The sequence below is a fragment of the Pleurodeles waltl genome, chromosome 5 (assembly GCF_031143425.1).
Source record: "Pleurodeles waltl isolate 20211129_DDA chromosome 5, aPleWal1.hap1.20221129, whole genome shotgun sequence".
In the NCBI taxonomy this organism is placed as follows: Eukaryota; Metazoa; Chordata; class Amphibia; order Caudata; family Salamandridae; genus Pleurodeles; species Pleurodeles waltl.
Window position 1 is genome coordinate 575,623,607 of NC_090444.1, and position 25,436 is coordinate 575,649,042.

General features: G+C 46.2%; 1 protein-coding gene across 2 annotated transcripts in view; it reads right to left on the reverse strand.

The window, feature by feature from the left end:
• USP34 (ubiquitin specific peptidase 34) overlaps window positions 1–25,436 on the reverse strand; it is a 1,940,069-nt gene that overhangs the window by 1,472,954 nt on the left and 441,679 nt on the right. The window lies entirely within an intron of this gene.

Consider the following 25,436-nt stretch of genomic DNA (forward strand, 5'->3'; position numbering starts at 1 on the left):
CTCCTGAATATAATGGTTCAAGGTGTCATCTAAAATTATATGGCCAACCTGTTTCTGCCCTCTCATATGGCCAAAATGGTCTGGGTCATTTGTCAGGACCTAGGATCCCTCCTAAGAATGGGGGTAGCTAGATAAGCTATAAAGTGAGCAAATATGTTAAGATGCACACTGGGCCTACCTGAACGAAAAATACAGTAAAGGAAGGCCTAAGGAGAAAGAATTCTTTAAACGAAAGGTTGGTAGAAAAATGAAGCAGTTGCACAGAATGTATATAGAAAAAGGGAAAACTTAAAGACTTGTGCACTGCCACCATAGTGTTTATCCCCAAGCCAGGCAAACCTAAAGATAGATTTGACTCCTACCGACCTATCGCCCAGCTAAATGCAGATACCAAAGTTATAGCTAAGGTGTTGGTAAACAGGCTACAGGGGGTGATCTTCGAGCTCATAGACCGGACCAGACTGGTTTCATACCTCTCAGGGCAACCAAACTAAATCTCTCTAGTCTCTATAATAATATCAAGGCAGAGGAGGGGCTTGAAGAGCCACTGGGCGGGGGCGTCACCAAACGCCCACAAGGCCCTCGACTCTACAGAGTGGCCCTTCCTGTTTGCCATCCTGGCAAAAATTTAGTTTTGACCTAAATTTATAAAGTAGGCATCCCTCCTATATAAAGACCCCAGAGTCCAGCCAAAGATAATTGGGACTCTCTCCAGAGACAGTCCCATTCAGAGAGGCACCAGGCACAGCTGCCCCTTATCTAAGATGCTCTTTGCTTTGGCATTAGAGGGCCTGACAGAATAGTTAAGGATGAATGCGCATGTGTGGAGGGTGGAGACGGGGAGTATTCTGGGAAGAACGCATATCTCTATATGCAGATAATATATTGTTGTGGGAAAGTCTCTTTCTGGCACGGTCACCTCCAATTTTTGCCTGTTGTCAGCGTGCTTAGACTGTTTTCACTGGGATCCTGCCAGGAACCCAGCGGCTGTGCTCTCTCCCTTAAACTTGGGTGTCTTGGTACTCTTTACACCCCACAATTGGCATACTAATGTACCACTAAGTCCTTAATATATGGTACTTAGATACCCAGAGCATTGGTACACCAGGGGTCCCCCAAGGGCTGCAGCATGTATTATGCCATCCATGGAAGCCCATGCAAACGGTGTCTTCAGGCCTGCCATTTACAGCCTGTGTGAAAAGGTGCAACCACCCTTTTACTGCTGGTCACTACACCAGGCCACTGTAAGTCACCACTATGGCAGGCCCTTCCAGCCGTAAGGGCAGAGTGCAGGTCCCACAATGTGTGGGCACCCCTGCAGGAGCAGAGCAGTAGCAGAGGTGCCCCTACGAACTCCAGTTCTAATCCCCTGGACCTTAAGTGCAAGTAAGTAATTTTAGCTATGTACTGGCCATAGGTCCAGCTACATAATGATAACTCCGAACCTAGGCATGTTTGGTATCAAACATGTCGGAATCATACTCCAACACTGATGCCAGTAATGGTGGCATGATTCCATGCCATTTGGGGGCTCCTTAGAGGACCCTCCAGTATTGCTCTAACCAGTCTTCAACAGTCTGCGAGCAGCCCACGCTGCTGCAGCCCCTCAGACAGGATTCTGCCCTCCTGTTGCTTGACCAGCTCAAGAAGGGGAAGACAGAACAAAGGATTTCCTGCGGGAGAGGGGTGCAACCTCCTCTCCTTTAGAAATAGGTGTTCCATGGCTGGGGACTGGTTCCACCTGCCTGGTCCTGCTTTTGTAATGTTCCATTTTTGAGTTCCCATGTTAGCCTACGGGACGACCAGGTAAGGATAAGTTACTTACCTGTAAATCCTAGTTCTCTTCCAGGCGTATCCTCATCAAAGTCATAAACATTGAATATTCCCGCCCCGTGCGGGGACCCCGGAGCATACATAAAATACACACATGTACAAGTATGAAATATGCTCGAAATGGAAAATGTCACTTACCCAGTGTACATCTGTTCGTGGCATTAGTCGCTGCAGATTCACATGCTGTGCACATCCCGCCATCTGGTGTTGGGCTCGGAGTGTTACAAGTTGTTTTTCTTCGAAGAAGTCTTTTCGAGCCACGAGACCGAGGGACTCCTCCCATTTCGACTCCATTGCGCATGGGCGTCGACTCCATCTTAGATTGTTTTCCCCGCAGAGGGTGAGGTAGGAGTTGTGTATGCTAGTAATAGTGCCCATGCAATGGAGTGAATACGTATGTATATAATGAATTTTAAAGTAATATATTTACAAAAGTACAAATGCTCAAGATCTACTTGTAAACGGCTACAGGCTCCCGGGGAGGCGGGTGGGCGCATGTGAATCTGCAGCGACTAATGCCATGAACAGATGTACACTGGGTAAGTGACATTTTCCGTTCAATGGCATGTGTAGGTGCAGATACACATGCTGTGCATAGACTAGTAAGCAGTTATCTCCCCAAAAGCGGTGGTTCAGCCTGTAGGAGTTGAAGTAGTTTGAAATAATGTTCTTAGTACAGCTTGACCTACTGTTGCCTGTTGTGCAGTTAACACATCTACACAGTAGTGGTTGGTAAATGTATGAGGCGTAGACCATGTTGCTGCTTTACATATTTCGTTCATAGGAATATTTCCTAGAAAGGCCATGGTAGCACCTTTTTTTCTGGTTGAGTGTGCCTTTGGTGTAATAGGCAGCTCTCTTTTAGCTTTAAAATAGCAGGTTTGAATGCACTTAACTATCCATCTAGCACTGCCTTGTTTTGAAATTGGATTTCCTGTATGAGGTTTTTGAAAGGCAATAAATAGTTGTTTTGTTTTTCTAATTAGTTTTGTTCTGTCAATGTAGTACATTAGTGCTCTTTTGATGTCTAATGTATGTAGTGCTCTTTCAGCTACAGAATCTGGCTGTGAGAAAAACACTGGTAATTCTACCGTTTGATTCAAGTGGAACGGTGAGATTACTTTTGGTAAAAATGTAGGATTTGTCCATAGAACTACTTTATTTTTGTGTATTTGAATAAATGGTTCTTGTATGGTAAATGCTTGAATTTCACTCACTCTTCTTAGAGATGTGATGGCAATTAAAAATGCAACTTTCCACGTTAAGTATTGCATTTCACAAGAGTGCATGGGCTCAAAAGGTGGACCCATGAGTCGTGTTAAGACAATGTTGAGGTTCCATGAAGGAACGGGTGGTGTTCTTGGTGGTATAATTCTCTTTAGTCCTTCCATGAACGCTTTTATGACTGGTATCCTAAATAATGAAGTTGAATGCGTAATTTGCAGGTAAGCTGAAATTGCGGTAAGATGTATCTTTATGGAAGAGAAAGCTAGCTTTGACTTTTGCGAATGTAGTAAGTATCCTACTATATCTTTGGTAGAAGCGTGTAAGGGTTGAATTTGATTATTATGGCAGTAATAAACAAATCTTTTCCACTTATTTGCATAGCAGTGTCTAGTGGTAGGTTTTCTAGCTTGCCTTATGACCTCCATACATTCTTGGGTGAGGTCTAAGTGTCAGAATTCTAGGATTTCAGGAGCCAAATTGCTAGATTCAGCGATGCTGGATTTGGATGTCTGATCTGTTGTTTGTGTTGTGTTAATAGATCTGGTCTGTTTGGTAGTTTGACATGAGGCACTACTGAGAGGTCTAGTAGTGTTGTGTACCAAGGTTGTCTTGCCCATGTTGGTGCTATTAGTATGAGTTTGAGTTTGTTTTGACTCGATTTGTTTACTAGATATGGAAGGAGTGGGAGAGGGGGAAAAGCGTAAGCAAATATCCCTGACCAGCTCATCCATAACGCATTGCCCTGAGACTGATCTTGTGGGTACCTGGATACGAAGTATCGGCATTTTGCGTTTTCTTTTGTTGCAAATAGATCTTTTTGTGGTGTTCCCCAAATCTGGAAGTAAGAGTTTAGTATTTGGGGATGAATCTCCCATTCGTGGATCTGTTGGTGATCCCGAGAGAGATTGTCTGCTAACTGGTTCTGAATTCCTGGAATGAATTGTGCTATTAGGCGAATGTGGTTGTGAATCGCCCAATGCCATATTTTTTGTGTGAGGAGGCACAACTGTGTCGAGTGTGTCCCTCCCTGTTTGTTTAGGTAATACATTGTTGTCATGTTGTCTGTTTTGACAAGAATGTATTTGTGGGTTATTATGGGTTGAAATGCTTTTAGCGCTAGAAATACTGCTAACAGTTCTAAGTGGTTTATGTGAAACCGTCTTTGCTGTATGTCCCATTGTCCTTGGATGCTGTGTTGATTGAGGTGTGCCCCCCCCACCCTGTCATGGAAGCATCTGTCGTTATCACGTATTGTGGCACTGGGTCTTGAAAAGGCCGCCCTTGGTTTAAATTTATACTGTTCCACCATTGAAGCGAGATGTATGTTTGGCGGTCTATCAACACCAGATCTAGAAGTTGACCCTGTGCTTGTGACCATTGTGATGCTAGGCACTGTTGTAAGGGCCGCATGTGCAGCCTTGCATTTGGGACAATGGCTATGCATGAAGACATCATGCCTAGCAGTTTCATTACCATTTTGACCTGTATCTTTTGTTTTGGATACATGGCTTGTATCACATTGTGAAATGTTTGAACTCTTTGTGGACTTGGAGTGGCAATCCCTTTTGCAGTGTTGATTGTCGCCCCAAGGTATTGCTGTGTTTGGCACGGCAGAAGGTGTGACTTTGGGTAGTTGATCGATAAACCTAGTTTGTGTAGGTTTTTTTTTGACATATTCTGTGTGTTGTGAACACTGTATTTGCGTGTTGGTTTTGATTAACCAATCGTCTAGGTACGGGAACACATGTATTTACTGCCTTCTGATATGTGCAGCTACTACTGCCAGGCATTTTGTAAAAACTCTTGGCGCAGTTGTTATTCCGAATGGCAATACTTTGAATTGGTAATGTATCCCTTGGAATACAAACCTTAGGTACTTTCTGTGTGAAGGATGTATTGGTATATGGAAATATGCATCCTTTAGATCCAGTGTTGTCATGTAGTCTTGTTGTTTGAGCAGTGGGATTACGTCTTGTAATGTAACCATGTGAAAGTGGTCTGATTTGATGGATGTATTTAATGTTCTGAGATCTAGTATAGGTCTTAGACTTTTGTCTTTTTTGGGTATTAAAAAGTACAGTGAGTAAACTCCTGTGTTTAACTGTTGTTTTGGCACTAATTCTATTGTTTCTTTTTGTAGCAATGCTTGAACCTCTAATCCTAGAAGATCTATATGTTGTTTTGACATATTGTGTGTTTTCGGTGGGACATTTGGAGGGATTTTGAGAAATTCTATGCAATAACCATGCTGGATAATTGCCAGTACCCAAGTATCTGTTGTTATCTCCTCCCAATGTTTGTAAAATTGGCTTAGTCTCCCCCCCACAGGTGTTATGTGATGGGGATGTGTGACTTGTAAGTCACTGCTTATTTTGAGGAGTTTTGGGGCTTTAGAACTTTCCTCTATTTTTCTGGAATTGTCCCCCTCTATATTGCCCCCGAAAACCTCCCCGCTGATATTGGCTTTGGTAAGTGGGCCTTGTTTGTGATGTTGTGGTTTCTGTAGGTTGCCCTCGAAACCCCCCCTAAAAGGTGTTTTGCGAAATGTGCCTCTGCTCTGCGGGGAGTAGAGTGCGCCCATGGCTTTTGCTGTATCAGTGTCTTTCTTGAGTTTATCAATAGCAGTGTCGACTTCCAGCCCAAACAACTGCTGTTCATTAAATGGCATATTTAGCACGGCTTGTTGAATTTCCGGCTTGAATCCTGACTTACGCAGCCATGCGTGCCTTCTTATTGTTATTGCAGTATTTACTGTCCTTGCAGCCGTATCTGCTGCATCGATTGAAGACCGTATCTGATTATTAGAGATACTTTGTCCTTCTTCCACCACTTATTGTGCTCTTTTCTGGAACTCTTTGGGTAAGTGTTCTATGAAATGTTGCATCTCATCCCAGTGAGCTCTATCGTATCTTGCCAAAAGTGCTTGTGAATTGGCAATGCGCCATTGGTTTGCCGCTTGTGCTGCAACCCTTTTGCCCGCAGCATCAAATTTGCGACTCTCCTTGTCTGGAGGTGGTGCGTCCCCTGAGGTATGAGAGTTCGCTCTCTTCCGAGCTGCCCCGACAACTACTGAGTCTGGTGTTAACTGTGTTGTAATATAAACTGGATCTGTTGGCGGTGGCTTGTACTTTTTCTCCACCCTTGGAGTTATAGCTCGGCCTTTAACAGGATCCTGAAAGATTTTTTTGAATGTTTTAGCATTCCTGGGAGCATAGGTAAGCTTTGGTATTGGCTATGAGTGGAGAATAGCGTGTTAAACAAAAAATCATCCTCAATTGGTTCGGAATGCAAGGTGACGTTATGGAAAGCAGCTGCCCTTGCGACCACCTGTGTATAAGATGTACTGTCCTCAGGTGGTGATGGCCTCGCAGGGTACGAGTCTGGGCTGTTGTCCGATTATGGAGCATCGTAAAGGTCCCAAGCATCAGGATCATCTTGACTCATTGTAGTATGAGTCGGGGAGTGCATCATTGGAGGAGTTGTTACCGGTGATGTGTGCATTGATGGTGGTGGAGACGGTGGTGGAGTTGTTTTTCTTGCTACCTTTGCCTGTGGCTGCTTGTCCTTTTCTTGAAAGGCAAGTCTTCTTTTTATTTTAATTGGGGGAAGAGTGGTTATCTTCCCTGTGTCTTCTTGAATGTGGAGCCTTCTTTGAGTATAGTCTGGCTCTACTGCTTCAAGTTCCTCTCCGAATTTATGCTTTTGCACTTGGGAGGACAATCCTTGTTCCTCTGTATAGGAACCTGTTTTCGGCTCCGAGGATGGATGTTTCGGAACCGAAACTTTTTCGGATGTCTTTTTAGGCTCCGAAGAAACCTTTTTTATTTTCGGCGTGGTGGTGTCTCGGTGCCGAACTTCTTCGGTGCCACTGTCCCGGTGCAGAAATTTCTCGGAGCCGATGTCTCGGGTCCGAGATTGCTGTGTCTCGACCGGAGTCGGATGACTTCGACACAAGCGTGCCCTTTTTCGGTGCCTTGGATCGGTCACCTATTTTTTGGGTTAAGCCATGGCCTGTTGGCGGTGGCGTCCCCTGGGCTTTTGTTGTCTTTTTGTGAGTCTTATGTTTCGACGTCTTACTCACGGTTTTCGGCATTTCTTCGGCCTCGAACTCTTCCGAGTCCGACTCGTGGATGGAGAAAGCTTCTTCTTCCTCCTCGAAATGCTCTTGTCCTGTCGGCGTCGACGCCATCTGCAGTCTTCTGGCTCTTTGGTCTCTTAATGTCTTCCTCGACCGAAACGCTCGACAGGCTTCACAAGTATCTTCCTTGTGCTCTGGAGACAAGCACAAGTTACAGACCAGATGCTGATCCGTATACGGATACTTGTTATGGCATTTTGGACAGAAGCGGAATGGGGTCCGTTCCATCAGCCTTGAAGTCACACGTGGCCAGGCCGACCAGGCCCCGACGGGGGATCGAAAAAAAAAAACGAAGGGCCACCGGAGCTCTTCAAAATTCGGTGTCGATCTGTTGTAACTAACCCGATACCGAACGCAAATACCGACGTTTTTTCCTAGATTCTAACTAACTTTCCGACCCGAAACACGGAGCGAAAAGGAACACGTCCGAACCCGATGGCGGAAAAAAAACAATCTAAGATGGAGTCGACGCCCATGCGCAATGGAGTCGAAATGGGAGGAGTCCCTCGGTCTCGTGACTCGAAAAGACTTCTTCGAAGAAAAACAACTTGTAACACTCCGAGCCCAACACCAGATGGCGGGATGTGCACAGCATGTGTATCTGCAGCTACACATGCCATCGAACATATATATATATAGCATTTTTAGTAAACACTTTTCATACCAAACTCGTGTATACATGTGTACAACAGCAATGCATACTATATTCATAAACAGGCTAAAATGCTTTATTTTTATGGAGTTTTTTTTTTTTTTTTTTTTTTTAAACAGTCCCTTTCAAAATTACAATGAGAGAAGAAACTTTCCAAAGCCCCATAACTGGGCCCAGGGAAAGAAGCAGTAGCAACATCAGTGAAATAAAGGGAAACAACTGCATAGAAAAACAATCGAGCATTATTAGCCAATAGGCTGCATGCAGGTTAACACAGGAGAACCATAAAATTCTGGCAGCGTGCCTTTAAGACCATGAGCACCTCCAGTATCCCACCATGCCTCGGGGGTGAAGGAGAGGTGACAGTTGGTTCACAATTAGGTCAGTTCTTTTTTACGTGACAACGTATCCAAGCGATTAGAGCGATAGTCTGTCTTGCACTTCTAGGAGACTTGCGTCCGGGGAGGAGGGTGGGTTGTTTATGACTTTGATGAAGATACCCCTGGAAGAGAACTAGGATTTACAGGTAAGTAACTTATCCTTCTCTTCCAGGGTATCCTCATCAATAGTCATAAACATTAAATAGATTAGCAAGCCCATCCCTTATCTCTGCAGACTGTCTAATAGAAGTGCAGGAAAATATATACACTATGCAAACAAATTTCTCCGAGACGCTTGCCCAACTTGAGCGTCTGCTCTGGCATCTGAGTCCAAACAGCAATGCCTAGTAAATGTATGTACAGACTTCCATGTAGCAGCCTTACAGATTTCAGAGATTGGAACATTATTAAGGAGGGCAGCAGTAGCCGCTTTTCCTCTTGTCGAATGAGCCTTAGGCCTAGCCAATAACTGTTTGTTAGCCAATTGATATGCAGTAACTATACATGAAACTATCCATCTAGATATGGTTCGTTTTGAGGCTGCATCGCCTGTTCTCATATGACCGTAATTTACAAAAAGGTGGTGATCGTCTAATCAATTTGGTCTTATCCAAGTAAAATTTTAGCACTCTTTTCAAATCCAGAGAGTGCAAAGCTTTCTCTGCCGGAGTATCTGGATTGGGGAAAAAAGTTGGTAGTGAAATAGTGTGATTGATGTGAAAATCCGACACCACCTTTGGTAGAACCACTCTATTTCCATGGAAAACCGTGTACGGTTCCTTGGAGGAGAAAGCCTGAATTTCACTGACCTTCCTCGTTGAAGTAATGGCTACGAGAAAAGCAGTCTTCCACGTAAGGTGTTGCAAAGAAGCTTTGTGGATAGGTTCGAAAGGAGGGCCCATGAGTCTAGATAATACTATGCTTAGTTCCCATGGAGGAAAGGGTTTTCGAATGGGTGGAAAAACCTTTTTCAAACCTTCTAAGAAATCGTTGACTACTGGTCTTGTAAAAAAGGATTCCTGAGAAGGTGACTTACGATAGGATGTAATGGCAGATAAATGTACCTTAATAGATGACACCTGCAGACCCAATTTCGCCAGATGGAGCAGGTAAGACAGTATGACCTCCTCCTGAGCCAGTATAGGATTCTGACCTTGCTGACGACACCATATGTAGAACCTCTTCCACTTGAACGCGTAAGAACGCCGCCTGGAAGGTCGTCTGGACTCCCTTAAGATGTTCATGCACTCCTGCGAGAGCCCTAGATGCCCATACTGCAGGAATTCAGGAGCCATGCGCTGTCAAGCTCAGAGAGGGAAGGTTGGGGTGAAGTATCCTGCCTCACAGCCTGCAAAGGAGATCCGGTCTGCACGGCAGCCTCCTGTGCGGTTGTTCTGATAGGTTGAGGAGATCCGTGTACCAGAACTGATGAGGCCATTGCGGGGCTATGAGAATCATTCGGGTGTTGGATCTGTAGAGTTTATCACAGCTGGTATGAGAGGAATCGGTGGAAAGGCGTAGAGAAATATCCCTGACCAGTCGATCAACAGGGCATTCCCTCGAGACCCCGGAGGGTGGAACCTGGACGCGAAGTCTGGGCATTTCTTGTTTTCCTCGTCTGCAAAGAGATCTAACTGAGGCCGACCCCATTGAACGAAGATGTCTTCGACGACCTCGTCGTGAAGAACCCAATCGTGGGCATCCTCGAGGGTTCCGCTTAGGAAGTCCGCCTCCACGTTTTGCTGCCCTGGTAGATGAATTGCTGTAAGAGACATTACCCTCGCTAAGAGCCAATGCCAAATGGCCTGAGACTCCCGAGATAGGGGCAGGGATCTTGTTCCTCCTTGTTTGTTCAGATAATACATTGTCGTTGTATTGTCCGTTTGTACTAGGAGAGATTTCCCCTGAATCGATGGAGCAAAGGACGTGAGAGCCAGATGAACTGCTCTGAGCTCCAGCAGGTTGATGTGGTACTCTCTTTCTTTGTTGGACCACAGGCCCTGAGCTTGAAGGGAACCCAGATGAGCTCCCCATCCCTGAAGCGACACATCTGTTACTAGAGTGTCGGACGGGATCGGCTGATGAAAAGGAACTCCTACTGACAGGTGATGTCTGTGCATCCACCATCGTAACGATTGTCGTGCTCCTATCGGAAGAAGCATTCTGTCCTCCCAGTGGCCTGTGTGCTGGTTCCAGTTGTTCTCCAGAGCCTCTTGAAGAGGCCTCATATGCAATCTGGCATTCAGGACAATGAAAATGCAAGAGGCCATGGAGCCCAACAGAGATGTCACCTGACGGTGCGTGGGAACTCAGAAGGTCTTGACACTTCCTCCTTATTGATAACAGTCGTTCCTCCGAAGGATACTCTCTTTCGAGCTCTGTATTCAGTATTGCTCCCAGGTAGTGGAGGGTTTGTGTTGGGATGAGGGTGGACTTTTGGTAGTTGACTTGTAGAGCTAGAGATCTGAAAACACTGAGCACAATGTCCAGATGGTTTTTCGTCTGCTCCGGAGAGGAGGCTTTCAGTAGCCAGTCGTCTAGGTATGGATAAATGAAGATTTTCTGCTTCCTTAAATACGCCGCTACCGTTGCTACACATTTGGAGAAAACGCAAGTGGCAGATTTTAGGCTGAAAGGAAGCACCTTGAACTGATAATGTTGGGAGGCTATTAGGAATCGTAGGAATTTCCGATGTTTGGGAATGATCGGGATATGAAAATACGCATCTTCCAGGTCTATGGAGCACATCCAGTCTCCTCAATGCAGTTGAGGGAAAATCTGGTGGAGAGCCAGCATCCTGAACTTTTGCTTCTTTATGTACTTGTTCAGTAGCCTTAAGTCTAGAATCGGTCTGAAAACTCCTTCTCGACCCTTCTTTGCTACCAGAAAATAGCAGGAGTACACCCCTTCCCCTCTGTGTGCGACTGGAACTTTTTCTATTGCTTTTTTCTGTAAAAGAGCGTAAGCCTCTTTGCGTAATAAGCTCATGTGAGCCGGATTGCATATGGTTGGTGGCAAGTGAGAAGGAGGTTGTCGGAAAAGAAGAGAGTACCCATTCTCTACAATGTTCAGCACCCATTTGTCTTTTGTTATGCCACGCCACTCGTGAATGAACGCTGTGATGCTTCCCCCAACCGGAGTGGTGCACGGTGTTAAGGGAAGTGAATCCTCATTGTTTTGCAGGAGCTTTGGGGGTAGACTGCTGAGGTCTGCTTGACCCTCTGTCTCGTGTGGCTTTACAAGACTGGAAGAGTGGACTCCCTTGTAGCTGTTGTGGCCTCTGGGACCAATGAGGGGTTTGAACCCTCTGTTGGAACGGGCGCCTGTCGTAAGGCCTATATCTTCACCTGAAGTCTCTCCTTCTCTCGAGGCCCACTGCCCTCATGGTGTCCACCTCCGCCTTCATACACGCCATCTCCTCATCTGTGTGGGTTCCAAAAAGAGAGTTTCCGTTAAACGGAAGGTTTAGGATACGCTGCTGCGCTTCCTGCTTCAATCCTGTGAGTCTTAGCCAGGAAGACCTTCTCGCACAAACCCCATGCGGGTAACCATGTGCTGCTAAGTCTGCACCATCTGCTGCCGCACGGATGACCCGATTGGAGACCGGACTTCCCTCCTGAAGGATCTCCTGAAAATCCTGCCTGTCCTCTCTAGGCAGCTTTTCTGTGAACCCGCTCAGCGAGTCCCAGAGTGACCGGTCATATCTGCCTAGGAGTGCAGAGGCGCTGGAAACCCTCCTCATGGAAGCTGCCATGCTACACATCTTTCTCCCCAGAGAGTCCAGGTGTCTACTCTCCTTGTCCGGTGGAACCGTGGAGGATGAAGCCACTGAGTGCGTCTTCCGGGCTGTGGCCAATATGACTGAGTCTGGTGGTGGATCAGTCCTAAGAAACAAAGGATCTTGATAAGGTGCCTTGTATTTCTTTAAGATCCTAGCAGGAGCTGATCTGAGGTTGGCTGGTGCTAAAAAGGTGTCCATGGTTGGTTTTAGAAGACCAGGCACCAGCGGTAACAATTTCTTTGAAACCGCCCTGTGTTGCAGGGTTTCAAAGATTACGGATTAAGAGGTTGAAGGCTCCGGGACCTCAATATTCAGCTTTTGTGCTCCCCTGAGAAGCACCTCGTTAAAAGTTGTAATGGCGTCCACCGGGAAAAACTAGCTGGTGGCGAATCCGTTAGGGTCGGGGAGTACCCCCACGATGTGGACCAAGAAGGAGACCTTCTGTGATGGCGTGATCTGGATCTTCTCTGGGAGCGTGACCTGCTCCGAGATGTTGTAGCAGCGCGCCGAGGCCTAGTGGCCGACTGGCGAGACGCAGAACGAGCCCGTTCTGTTTGCGCTGTTGGCGATGGTGTCCTCAGGAGAGAAGCCGAAGGTGAGTACATTCTCGAGTATTGCGAGTCTGGAGAAGCAGTCGTTTTATTAAGACTCTCCCACCACCTTGGCGATAAGTTGATGGGCGAGATGTGCCCAGACGATGCGACTCTCGACCGCCCCGACGAACCACTCCTTATGGAGACCACAGGACTTGTTGGAGTGTTCTTATCCACTGGCGGTAGCTGACGCTCTTCTCCTTGTGAGATAGGCAACACTTGTGTCAGTGTCGAAAGTTGCAACGACGAAGGGAGTGCCGCAGATTGCTCTGGTCTCGACGTCGAGCACCTTGACGGTGACCGGTGGTCCCTTGACCGCGACGGTGGATGTCTGGGCTCTCACCGTTGAGGCGATCTCGATGTCGTCTTCCGTGCCGTCGAGGGGGTGCGAGGCCTTCGACGGCGAATGAGCACGACGGTGCTGGCTCGACGTCGATCAATGGGTTGCCATCGACGGAGATCTGCCCTTATGGTGGCCATGTACCTTCGACGTTGTATCCCTCGACGTCAGTCGGGTCGCCGTTGACGGCGATCTATGACGATGTGACGGTGGCAGCGATGACTTTGACGGGGAACAAACAGGTACGTTCCTACCTGCTGACGTCGATCTAGCCTGTCTCTCCTGAGAATGGCTTGTTGGCTGCCTGGGAAGCGAAGAGGATGATGTCTTCTGTCTCTCATGAAGTCTGATCTTCTCCCTGTCCTGCAGAGTTCTTTTTGACATGTTCTTGCAGTGTCTGCAAGTGTCAGGGCAGTGACTCTGAGGTAAACACACAATGCAGAGGGAGTGTGGATCAGACTGGGCCTTCTTCCCACAGGAAGGGCACTTCACAAAAAGAGAAGGCATTTTCCAGTCAGGAAAAAATCCCTTGACTCAATGTCGAGTGAAGGTAGAAAAAACACTGTTTTTAAATATTTTCCTGAGAAAAACTCAGAAAAACTGAGAGCTCAATGCTCCAGGATCCTCTCAGAAGAAGCCGGAAAAAAGAACTGACCTAACTGTGAACCAACTGTCACCTCTCCTTCACCCCTGAGGCATGGTGGGATACTAGAGGTACTCAGGGTCTTAAAGGCACGGTGCCAGAATTTTATGGTTCTCCTGTGTTAACCTGCATGCAGCCTATTGGTTAATAATGCTCCATTGTTTTTCTATGTAATTTTTTCCCTTTTTTTCACTGATGTCGCTACTGCTTCTTTCCCTGGGCCCAGTTATGGAGCTTTGGAAAGTTTCTTCTCTCATTGTAATTTTGAAAGGGACTGTTTAAAAAAAAGAAAAGAAAAAAAAATCCATAAAAATAAAGCATTTCAGCCTGTTTATGAATATAGTCTGCATTGCTGTTGTACACATGTATACATGAGTTTGGTATGAAAATTGTCTACTAAAATGCTATATATATATTTTTCGTGTATATTTCATACTTGTGCATGTGTGTATTTTATGTATGCTCCGGGGTCCCTGCACGGGGGCGGGAATTTTCAATGTTTATGACTATTGATGAGGATCCCCTGGAAGATAACTTACCTCTCTTCTCCTGGTTGCTGGGGGTCTTCTAGATACTTATCTTTTGGAGTTCCACTCTCTCCCAGGCCTTGGCTAAATACTCCATATCCTCTGGAGGGGAACCCATTCTTGCATTCCACTTTTTTAGTATATGGTTTGGCCCCTCTATAGGGCCCTTGCTATTTTATGCTAGTTCCTAATACTTACCTGTGTATATTTTGTGTGTACTTACCTCCAGAGGGGGGGGTTGCCTATAGTAATCTAGTTTGGTGTTCTTGTAATAAAGTACCTTTATTTTTGCAACACTGAGTGGTTCCTTTCATGTGTGATAAGTTTCTGTGTGACTACTGTGCTATTGCAAGTGTTTCAAACTCCCCCCTAGATAATTCTTGGCTGCTCACCACAAGATACCACTAGAGAGCCCTAGCTACTTAGGCACTGTAACACTATCTAAAAAGGGTTGTGTGGATCCAGTATGAGGTGTAACACCATAGGTTGTCCACTACACACTGGGCCGCCTCCTACAACTGTTGTACGTGTCGAACCCAGGGGTACTTCTTGAGGAGACTGGGTGAGATTTTCCAGGTGTATTGAGCGTTCTGTGGCCTAAGAATAAATTGGGCGAAATCCTCGATATTCCCTATGGGCACCTGGATAACTGAGGATGAGACTTGCTTCTGCCACTGACCAAAGCCATCCAACATTTTAAATACCTAAAATTGTGGGTGTCTCTGGGAAACCGTTTGCACTATGAGGACAACCTGGCTCCTTTGTTTCCCAGGCTGGAATAGGACATTAAACCCTAGGTGGCATTGCCACTTTCTCTTTTTGGCAGAGCGGCATTATTTAAAATGATCTCATTGCCTCCCTTTACCTACATATTGCAAAACAGCCCATACACTATCCCGGAGACGTTCTTTTGGATGATGGACAGACTGGTAAGTACTGTGTGGGATTGGCCTACCCTGAAAAGAGGTTGCTACCATTCAAAGATTAGTTTATGAGGGGCTATAGCAAGACCTAATGTCCATAGATATTATGGGGCAGGTCAAGTTACTGTACTAAATGATTGGGTATACGTCCCCCATTAGATGACCAGGCCTTTCAGATGGGTTTGGTTAGTAAGGATCACAAAGCATACCTCCATATATTGTATGGGGGCGAGTCGGGTGCGGATGCCACAGCAACAGTGATATCCAAGTGGTGTAAGCTAATGAGGAAACTAGATTGGGATAAGAGATTTACTCCAAAACCCCTACTATGGGTGGGGACAAGACTTGGTCTGGTGACCAAGCACTTGGGATTTCGAAAATGGGTTGTAATTAGCCTCTCAACAGCAGGAGACGTGTGGGGTACAAAATTAAGTAGTGCACTATGAATACCCACACACTGAATACCAGATGGCGACGACACAGTCTTTTAAATACCTCCAATTGCTAAATGCTATCCAGGCGACGATCCCTCCTAATGGATAGACCAAAGAGAACTCCCCGTTTGAGAGGACGCTGTTGGATGGCTGTATGACTGTGAATGCTATCTTCCATACCTATGCTACTCTAATGAACAACACGCAAGGTGACCTTGGTGGGCTGAGGGCCAAATGGCATGCAGATGTAGGAGAACTGGATGATGATAATGACTGGTAGGATGTGCTGCATCTCCCTTGGGAGGTGGTCATCAAGGCTTAACAACCCATTCAGCAAGATACTGCATAGAGTGTATTACACGACAGCTCTGCTGTTTAAAATAGGTAGAGCAAGGGAGGACAGATGCCCGAGACACTAATCTAAGAGGGACTTTACTGCACATGTTATGGAGCTGTCTAGCCCTACGGGTATTTTGGGAAGAAGCAGTAGATAAGCTGGAGGAGGCCATGGGTATAAAAAGAAAAGAAATAAACAAAAACAAAGAGGGAGGAGGAGGTTGGGGGGCTGGGTCTGTCCTCCTTATAGCCTATATAACATTACTAAACAGGCCCAGCAAAAATAACTACCACAGGATGGCTAGGAAAAAGGATTTTCCTGTTGAAAAAACCCTCACCCACCAGGGTTACCCCTTGGTGGCATGCTTCATCATTGGGTTTCTTCACGTTCCGCTACGGAGCAGGGCGTGCTACGACCTAAGGGATATGTGGGAGCACTAATGTAGTCTTGTCAATGTGAATCACAGGAGGGATAGGAAAGGTGGTGAGGTCTTGGGTGAGTTAAAAATACCAGTCTGTTAGTAATTCCAATGATTTAATAGATCTTAGAGGCAATATGATTAAAAGGGGGATGCGGACGTGGGGGATGTAAGGTACCTGACTTTTTAGTCTACATGTTTTGGAGCGTTACCCCAAGGCTCCTCTTCAGGACCAAGGTGGAGTCCCTAGTGCCACTCCTTGTTTGACTACCTCCTATGAAAGCAAGAATAATACATGCTCAGTGATATGGTGTAATTCACCTTACTAATGTGGTTTCATAGGATAATACCTATCGTTTATGATGTCGGTCATTGATACCTGTGGAAATACGAGAGAGGCATAGTTATCATAGCCCCCATTTGTAATGAGCCGGTATATATGTTGTTTGTGGGTGTGGTGCCACCTATTTGCAAACTGAACCCCACTCGTGGGAAACGTCACTCATGAATATCAGGAATGAGACTAAAGTACTCTCACAATCGACAGTACAAGACATAACACATTTGAAAACTTTTAAACATATAAACACGTGAACCACATCAAACGACATACACGCGAAACACATACATCAAACAGCATACATGTGGTGCATGCGTAACTTGGATTCTCATATCATAGCTCCTCTGGCTTCACACCTCCCCCTGCAGGAACTGTAACACCTGGCAGTGAGGCTCAAAGGTTCAAGCTTGGTGTTACAGTGTCCCAGGGCACTCCAGCTAGTGGAGATGCCCCCCCCACCTCCCCCGATGAACCCCACTTTTGGCAGCAAGTCCGGACGGATAATGGGAAAAACAAGGAGGAGTCACCCCTCCAGCCAGGCTCACCCCTAAGGTGACCAGAGCTGAAGTGACCCCCTCCTTGAGAAATCCTCCATCTTGATTTGGAGGATTAGCACCAATTGGGATAGGGATGTGCCGCCCCTCCCCCCCCAAAGTTAGTTGGCACAAGGAAGGTGTAGACAGCCTCAGGGACAGTAGCCATTGGCTACTGCCCTCTGACACCTAACACACCACTGAATCCAGGATTTAAGGGCCTCCCTGAACCCAGCTCACCAGATTACTGGCGACCTACAAAGAGAAGAAGGATTGCTAAGCTGAAAACCACAGCAGAGAAGAAGGAAGACAACAACTGATTTGGCCCCAGCCCTACAGGCCTGTCTCCTGCTTCAAAGAACCTGCAAGAAGAACAGCGACGCATCCAGCGGGCATAGCAACCTCTGACAATTCCAGAGGACTGCCCTGCACCCCAAAGGACCAAGAACACCAGAGGACAGCGCCTCTGACCAACAGAAACCTTCAACCAAGAACTCCCACCTCACTCCGGATGCGCGAGTCCTGGCCCCTGTGCACCCAATGCCCACGACCGTGTCCAGGTGGTCCATCCAGCAAGAAAGGGTCCCCAGGCAATTGGGAGCAAAAGCCCACCCTGGGTTGACCCCTTCAAACCTCCACGACGATGCCTGCAGAGAGAATCCAGAGGACCCCCTTGACTGTGAGCTCCAGACGAAGATATCCGATGTCTAATGGACCCACTGCACTCGCAGCCCCCAAGACCTTGGAGAACCTGACCTCCGGCGCAGCATCAACTAGCAGGTGGACCTCTTACCTGTCCGACCCGTGGTGTGCCAGAGACACCCCCGGACCTCGCCTGCAGCCTCTAAGTGACCCACGGGCTCTCCTCGTAGAGTTGCATTGGAAACCCGCTGCCCTGTTTGCACCCTGAACCCGGCCGCCCTAGTGCAGCTGAGGGTGTGTGTTTGGTGCCTACTTGGGGCCCCTCCAGTCCTCTCTTGAACCCCCTGAGTGTGCCCTGTGAGTCACAGGTACATAACTGCTGGCTGACTGGATTCCGAGTAACCCCTATCTCCATAGAAGCCCACGTTAACTTGGCTCTCCTTTGACCTCTGCACCAGACCGGCCTGTATTGCTGGTGGTACGACGGACTATCGAAAACCCAAAGATAAGAACTTTAAGTTAAATACTTACCTGTAAAACTGTACAACCTTTTCTTCCCCCAGGAACTGTTGAAAATTGCAGTGTCCATTTTTTAAATAGCTTTTTGTCATTTTAAGGAAATCTGTATATATTGTTGATTACATTCAAAGTTCTAAGTATAACTATGCAAAGTACCTTACATCTTATGTACTTACCTGCAAACTGAATCTTGTGGTTCTAGAAATAAATTAACAAAATATATTTTTCTATATAAAATCCTATTGGTCTGGAGTTAAGTCATTGAGTGTGTGTTTCTTCTATTGCTTGTGCGTATACAACCTATGCTTAACACTACCCTCTGATAAGCCTACTGCTCGACCACACTACCACAAAAAGAGCATTAGTATTATCTATTATTGCCTCTGTCAAGACTCTGGGGAACCCCTGGACTCTGTGCACCCTATAACTCATTTTGATATAGCATACACGGAGCCAGCTTCCTACACTGATGACAGAAAGATGACATGTAGTGCTGCAGATGCACATGATTTGCATAAGTCTGCCATCTAGTGTTGGGCTCGGCGTGTTACAAGTTGTTTTTCTTCAAAGAAGCTTTTCCGAGTCACAAGATCGATAGACTCCTCCTCTCGGTGATAGTACACATCGGCATTGAATCTACTGTTATATTAATTTTTCGCAGGAGGGTGAAGTAAGTGAAGAAATGTACAGTAAGAAAAGAAGATTTCCATGCAATGTATATACATATTTACATAAACAAAGTCCTACAACGGCTACAGGCTTCCGGGGAAGAGGGAGGGTGCATGTGAATCTGCAGTACTACATGCCACAAACAAATGTACACTAGGTAAGGGACATTTTCCGTTAGATGGCATGTGTAGCTGCAGATACACATATTTTGCTTAGACTGAAAAGCAGTCCCCTCCTAAAATAAGTGGTGGCTAGCCTATAGGAGTTGGAGTAGTTTGAAATAGTGTTTTGAGCACTGCTTGACCAACATTTGCTTGTTGGTGAGATAGCACATCCACACATTAGTGTTTAGTAAATGTATGTGGTGTGGACCATGTGGCTGCTTTGCCTAGGCCTGCCAGTGGTATATTTCCTAAGAAAGCAATTTAAGGTCCTTTCTTTCTAATAGAATGTGCTTTAGAAGTTACTAATAATTGTCTTTTAGCTTTAAGATTGCAAGTTTGAATACACTTTACTATCCATCTGGCCAATCCTTGTTTTGAAATAGGATTACCCTTATGAGGCTGTTGAAAGGGCACAAAAATGTGTTTAGATTTTCTAAAAGCTTTTGTTCTGTTTATGTAATACATGAGAGCTCTTTTGAGGTCAAGAGTGTGGAGAGCTTTCAGCAACTGAATCTGTCTGTGGAAAGAAGACTGGCAATTCCACTTACTGATTGATGTGAAATGGTGAAACCACTTTGGGTAGGAATTTTGGATTTGTCCTAAGTACTATTTTGTGTTTGTCAATTTGGAAGAAAGGTTCTTCTAAAGTGAATGTTTGAATTTCACTAATTCTCCTTAAGGAAGTAATTGCTACAAGGAAAGCAACTTTCCATGACAGAAATAAATTTAAGAGCACAAGAATGCATGGGTTCAAATGGTGGACCCACAAGCCTTGTAAGCACAATGTTAGGATTCCAGGGAGGGTCTGGTGGAGCTCTAGGTGGAATAACTCTTTTTAGGCCTTCCATAAAAGCTTTTCTGGCAGGAATTCGACACAGAGAAGAATGCTGTCTGTTTTAGAGGTAGGCTGATATTGCTGTTAAATGAATTTTAATAGATGAATACATAGGATTTGCGTTTTGTATGTAAAGCAAATAACATACAATATCTTGTACTGATGCTTTAAGTGGATCAATGTTTGTGGGTTGGCAGTAATATACAAAACGTTTACATTCAGCTGCATAGCACTGCCAGGTTGTAGGTTTACGTACTTCCTTTAGAATGTCCATACATTCTGATGGAAGCTGTAGATATCCAAACTATGACCCAAATCGCCAGGTTGAGCATACTGGGATTGGAATCTTTGTTTTGAGTCAATAGATCTGGTTTATTTGGGAGCTTGTGATGTGGTACTAAAGATAGATCCAATAGTGTTGTGTGCCAGTGTTGACGTGCCCACGTGGGAGCTATGAAGATCATAGTGAGGGAAGTGTGAAGGATCTTTTTGACCAGAAACAGAACTAGTGGGAGAGGGGAAAAAGCATAAGCAAATATCCCTGACCAATTGATCCATAGAGCATTGCCCTTGGATCGATGGTGTGGGTACCTTGATGCGAAGTTTGAGCATTTTGCATTTCGCTTGTTGCAGAAGGTCTATGTTTGGTGTTCCCCACATGTGAAAGTACTGCTGAATTACTTGTGGGTGAATCTCCCATTCGTATATTTGTTGCTGCGTCCTGCTTAAGAGGTCCGCCGCTAGTTGCTTGTGTATCCCTGGGATGATATACTCTGCTAGTAGGTGACTGCGATGGTGAATTGCCCACTTCCTAATTGTCTGTGCTAGAAGGGACAGTTGGGATGAGTGTGTCCATCCCTGTTTTTGCAGATAGTACATTGCTGTCATGTTGTCTGTCCTTATTAACACTGTCTTGTGTGTAATCTGTGGCTGGAAGGCTTTGAGTGCTAAGAACACTGCCAGCAATTCCAAGTGGTTTATGTGGTGAGTCTGCTGCATTGAGTCCCATTCTCCCTCTATATTAAGATTGCTGAAATTGACTCCCCTACCATTGATGCATCTGTGGTGATTGTGGTCTGTGGCACAGGGTCCTGAAATGGACACCTTTTTGATAAGTTGTTGTGATTCCACCATTGCTGAGAGTTTTAAGGCTGGTGGTCCAACAACACTAGATCGTGAAGTTGAACCTGTGCTTGAGACCACTGTTGTGAAAGACACTGTTGTAGGGGTCTCATGTTTAGATGTGCATTGAGCACTATTGATATGCACAATGCCATTCCCAGTAATTTCATAATAAACCTTACTGTGTAAATATTATCTTATTGTAGCTGAGATATAGGACTATGAAACGCTTGAATTCTTTGTGGGTTTGGGTAAGCTAATGCTGACTGAGTGTTCAGAATTGCTCCCAGATATGGTTGTATTTGCACTGGCTGAAGGTGAGATTTCTGGTAATTGATTGTGAACCCTAGACTGTGTAGGGTATTTATTGTGTATTACTGATAGGTTTGAATGGTGCTGGCTTTTATGAGCCAGTCGTCCAGAAAGGTAAAGACATGTATGTTCTGTCTTCTGAGGTATGCTGCAACCACTGCTAGGAATTTTCTAAATACCCTTGGTGCTGTTGTTGCTCCAGAGATCGAGGATTGGTCTGAGCGTGCCATCCTTCTTTGGGATGAGGAAGTATAGAGACTTTATGCCTGTCCCTTGTTGAGTTACAGGTACTACTTCTAATGCACCTTTGACTCTTGTTTTAGCAGAACAATGTGTTCTGAAGAAAGCCTGTGTGAACGGCGGGAATATTTGGTGGAGTGGAGATGAGTTCTAGGCAATAACCATTGTTGTAAGGAAGTGCCTCCTTGGCATGGTTACCCCCTAACCCTTTGTTGATGCCAGTTATGATAGGAAGTGTGCTGGGACCCTGCTAACCAGGCCCCAGCACCAGTGTTCTTTCTCTAAACTGTACCTTTGCTTCCACAATTGGCACAGCCCTGGCACACAGATAAGTCCCTTGTAACTGGTACCCATGGTACCAAGGGCTGCAGCATGTCTTATGCCACCCTGGGGACCCCTCACTCAGCACATGCACACTGCCTCACAGCTTGTGTGTGCTGGTGGGGAGAAAATGACTAAGTCAACATGGCACTCCCCTCAGAGTGCAATGCCCACCTCATACTGCCTGTGGCATAGGTAAGTCACCCCTCTAGCAGGCCTTACAGCCCTAAGGCAGGGTGCACTATACCACATGTGAGGGCATGAGCACTATGCCCCTACAGCGTCTAAGCAAAACCTTAGACATTGTAAGTGCAGGGTAGCCATAAAGAGCATATGGTCTGGGAGTCCGTAAAACACAAACTCCACAGTTCCATAATGGCTCACCGCCAGGTGTTACAGTTCCTGCAGGGAGAGGTGAAAAGCACCTCCACCCAGTGCAGGCTTTGTTCCTGGCCACAGAGTGACAAAGGCACTCACCCCATGTGGCCAGAAACCCGTCTGGATGTGGCAGGCTAGCAGGAACTGGTCAGCCTAACACTAGGAATTGGACTGGTATGGAGGAGGCATCTCTAAGATGTCCTCTGTGTGCATTTTTCAATACATCTCACACTGGCATCATTGTGGATTTATTGTGCTGAGAATTTTTATACCAAAGTTCCCAGAATTCATTGTAGCCATTATGGAACTGTGCAGTTCATATCTGACAAACTCCCAGACCATATACTTTTTATGGCTACCCTGCACATACAATGTTTTGGCTTAGACACTATAGGGGCATAGTGCTCATGCAACTATTCCCTCACCTGTGGTATAGTGCACCGTGCCTTAGGGCTGTAAGGCCTGCTAGAGGGGTGACTTACCTATGCCACAGGCAGTGGGTTGTGGGCATGGCGCTCTGAGTGGAGTGCCATGTCGACTTAGTCATTTTCTCCCCACCAGCACACACAAGCTGTGAGGCAGTGTGCATGTGCTGAGTAAGGGGTTCCCAGGGTGGCCTAAAACATGCTGCAGACCTTAGAGACCTTCCCTGGCCACAGGGCCCTTGGTAACAGAGGTACCAGTTACAAGGGACTTATCTGTGTGTGAGGCCTGTGCCAATTGTGGAAACAAAGGTACAGTTTAAGAACAGAACACTGGTGCTGGGGCCTGGTTAGCAGGGTCCAGCACACTTTCAATCATAACTAGCATCAACAAAAGGCAAAACATTAGGGTGTAAACATGACATGAGAGGCATTTTACCTCAGCACTCCAACGCTGCTCCCTGGGGAGTAACCTCCTACTAATGAAAGCAACAGGCTGGTCATCATTGGTTTGGGACAATATTGCTCCTATCCCATGTTCAGATGCATCTGTCTGCACAATGAACTGCCTAGAATAATCTGGAGCTTGGAGTACTGCTGCTGAGCACATAACCTCCTCAGGTTGTCAAAGGCCTTTTGACGGTCAAGACCAGTTTACCTTTTTGGGCATCTTCTTGGAGGTCAGTTCTGTGACAGGAGTCATAATGGAGCCATACCTCTTCACAAAGCTCCTGTAATAACCAGTCAAGCCAAGGAAAGCCCTGGCTCGAGTCTGGGTTTTTGGAGTGTGCGACTCCAGAACTGTCTGGATCTTCGGCTGTAAGGGTTGTACTTGGGCTCCATCTACAAGGTGGTCTAAGTATACAACTGTGCAATGCCCTATTTAGCACTTTGATGCTTTAATAGTGAGGCCTGCTGTTTGCAAGGCCTGCAAAACCTTCCCCAGGTGGATCAGGTGATCCTGCCATTTGGAGCTAAAGACAGCAATGTGCTGCATTGAAGGACTCCAAGCCAGCAAGTACTTGATTCACCAACCTTTGGAAGGTGGCAGGGGCATTCTTTAAGCCAAAGGGCATAATAGTAAACCAATAATGCTCATCAGGTGTAGGGAATGCTGTTTTTTCTTTTGCTCCAGGTGCCATCCTAATTTGCCAGTACTCTGCAGTTAAATCAAAGGCACTTAATAATTTGGCTGCACCTAATTTGTCAATTAGTTCATCTGCTCTGGGTATAGGCTGTGCACCAGTTTTGGTGACAGAGTCGGGCCCTCTATAGTCCACACAGAAACTCATTTCTCTCTTGCTATATGTGGTATGAGGCTTGGGGACTAAGACCACTGGGCTAGTCCAGGGACTGGCAGAGTGTTCTATTACCCCTAACTCAAGCATCTTGTGGACTTCCACTTTGATGCTGCCTTTGAATTGGTCAGACTGTCTGTATATTTTTGTTTTTACAGGTAAACTGTCTCCTGTGTCCAAATCATCGGTACCCAGGTATGTCTGCCCAGAGGTCAAAGAGAAAAGCTCAGCATACTGCTGTAGGACTTGCCTGCAGTCAGCCTGCTGTTGGGCAGAGAGAGTGGCTGAATAGACAACTCTATCCACTGATCCATCCTTAGGGTCAGTTGAGAGGAGGCCAGGGAGAGGTTCATTCTCTGCTTCCTGTTCCTCATCAGTAACCATCAACATGGTTATATCTGCTGTATCATTATGGAGTTTCGGCATGTTAACCTGGATCACTTTCTTGGGTGTCCTGCAAGTGCCCAGGTCAACCAAGTAGGTGAGGTGACCCTTCTTTTCTAGGATTGGGTAATGGCCTATCCCATTTGCCCTGAAGTGCCCTGGGAGCCACAGGCTCCAGAACCCATACCCTATGCCCTGGCTGGAACTCTACCAATGCAGCCTTTTGGTCATACCACAACTTCTACAGCTGTTGGCTGGCCTCAAGGTTTTGTATACCTTTTCCATGTACTCAGCCATCCTAGAGCGGAGGCCAAGCACATAGTCCACCACATCTTGTATAGGCTCATGGAGAGATCTCTCCTAGCGTTCTTTAACAAGTGCCAGTGGTCCCCTTACAGGATGGCCAAACAGAAGCTCAAAGGGGGAAAATCCTACTCCCTTCTGTGGCACCTCTCTGCAGGGGAAAAGCAGGCATGGCAGGAGGACATCCCATCTCCTTTTGAGTTTTTCAAGGAGCCCCATGATCATGCCCTTCAATGTCCTGTTGAATCTCTCAGCAAGTCCATTGGTTTGTGGATGGTATGGTGGGGTGAATTTATAAGTGACCCCACACTAATTCCACATGTGTTTCAGGTAAGCTGACATGAAGTTTGTCCCTCTGTCAGAAACCACCTCCTTAGAAAAACCCACCCTGGTATAAATACCAATCAGGGCCTTGGCTACTGCAGGAGCTGTAGTAGACCTAAGGGGAATTGCTTCAGGGTATCTGGCAGCATGATCCACTAGTACCAGTATGTACCAGTTCCCTGAGGCCTTGGGTGGCTCAAGTGGGCCCACAATGTCCACACCAACCCTTCCAAAGGAAACCCACACCAAAGGAAACGGAATGAGGGGGCCTTTCGGTGGCCACCTGTCTTGCCACTGGCTTGGCAGGTGACACAGGAGCTACAAAACTCCTTCGCCTTCTGGGACATACTGGGCCAATAGAAGTGGTTGACAAACCTACTCCATGTTTTTGTTTGTCCCAAATG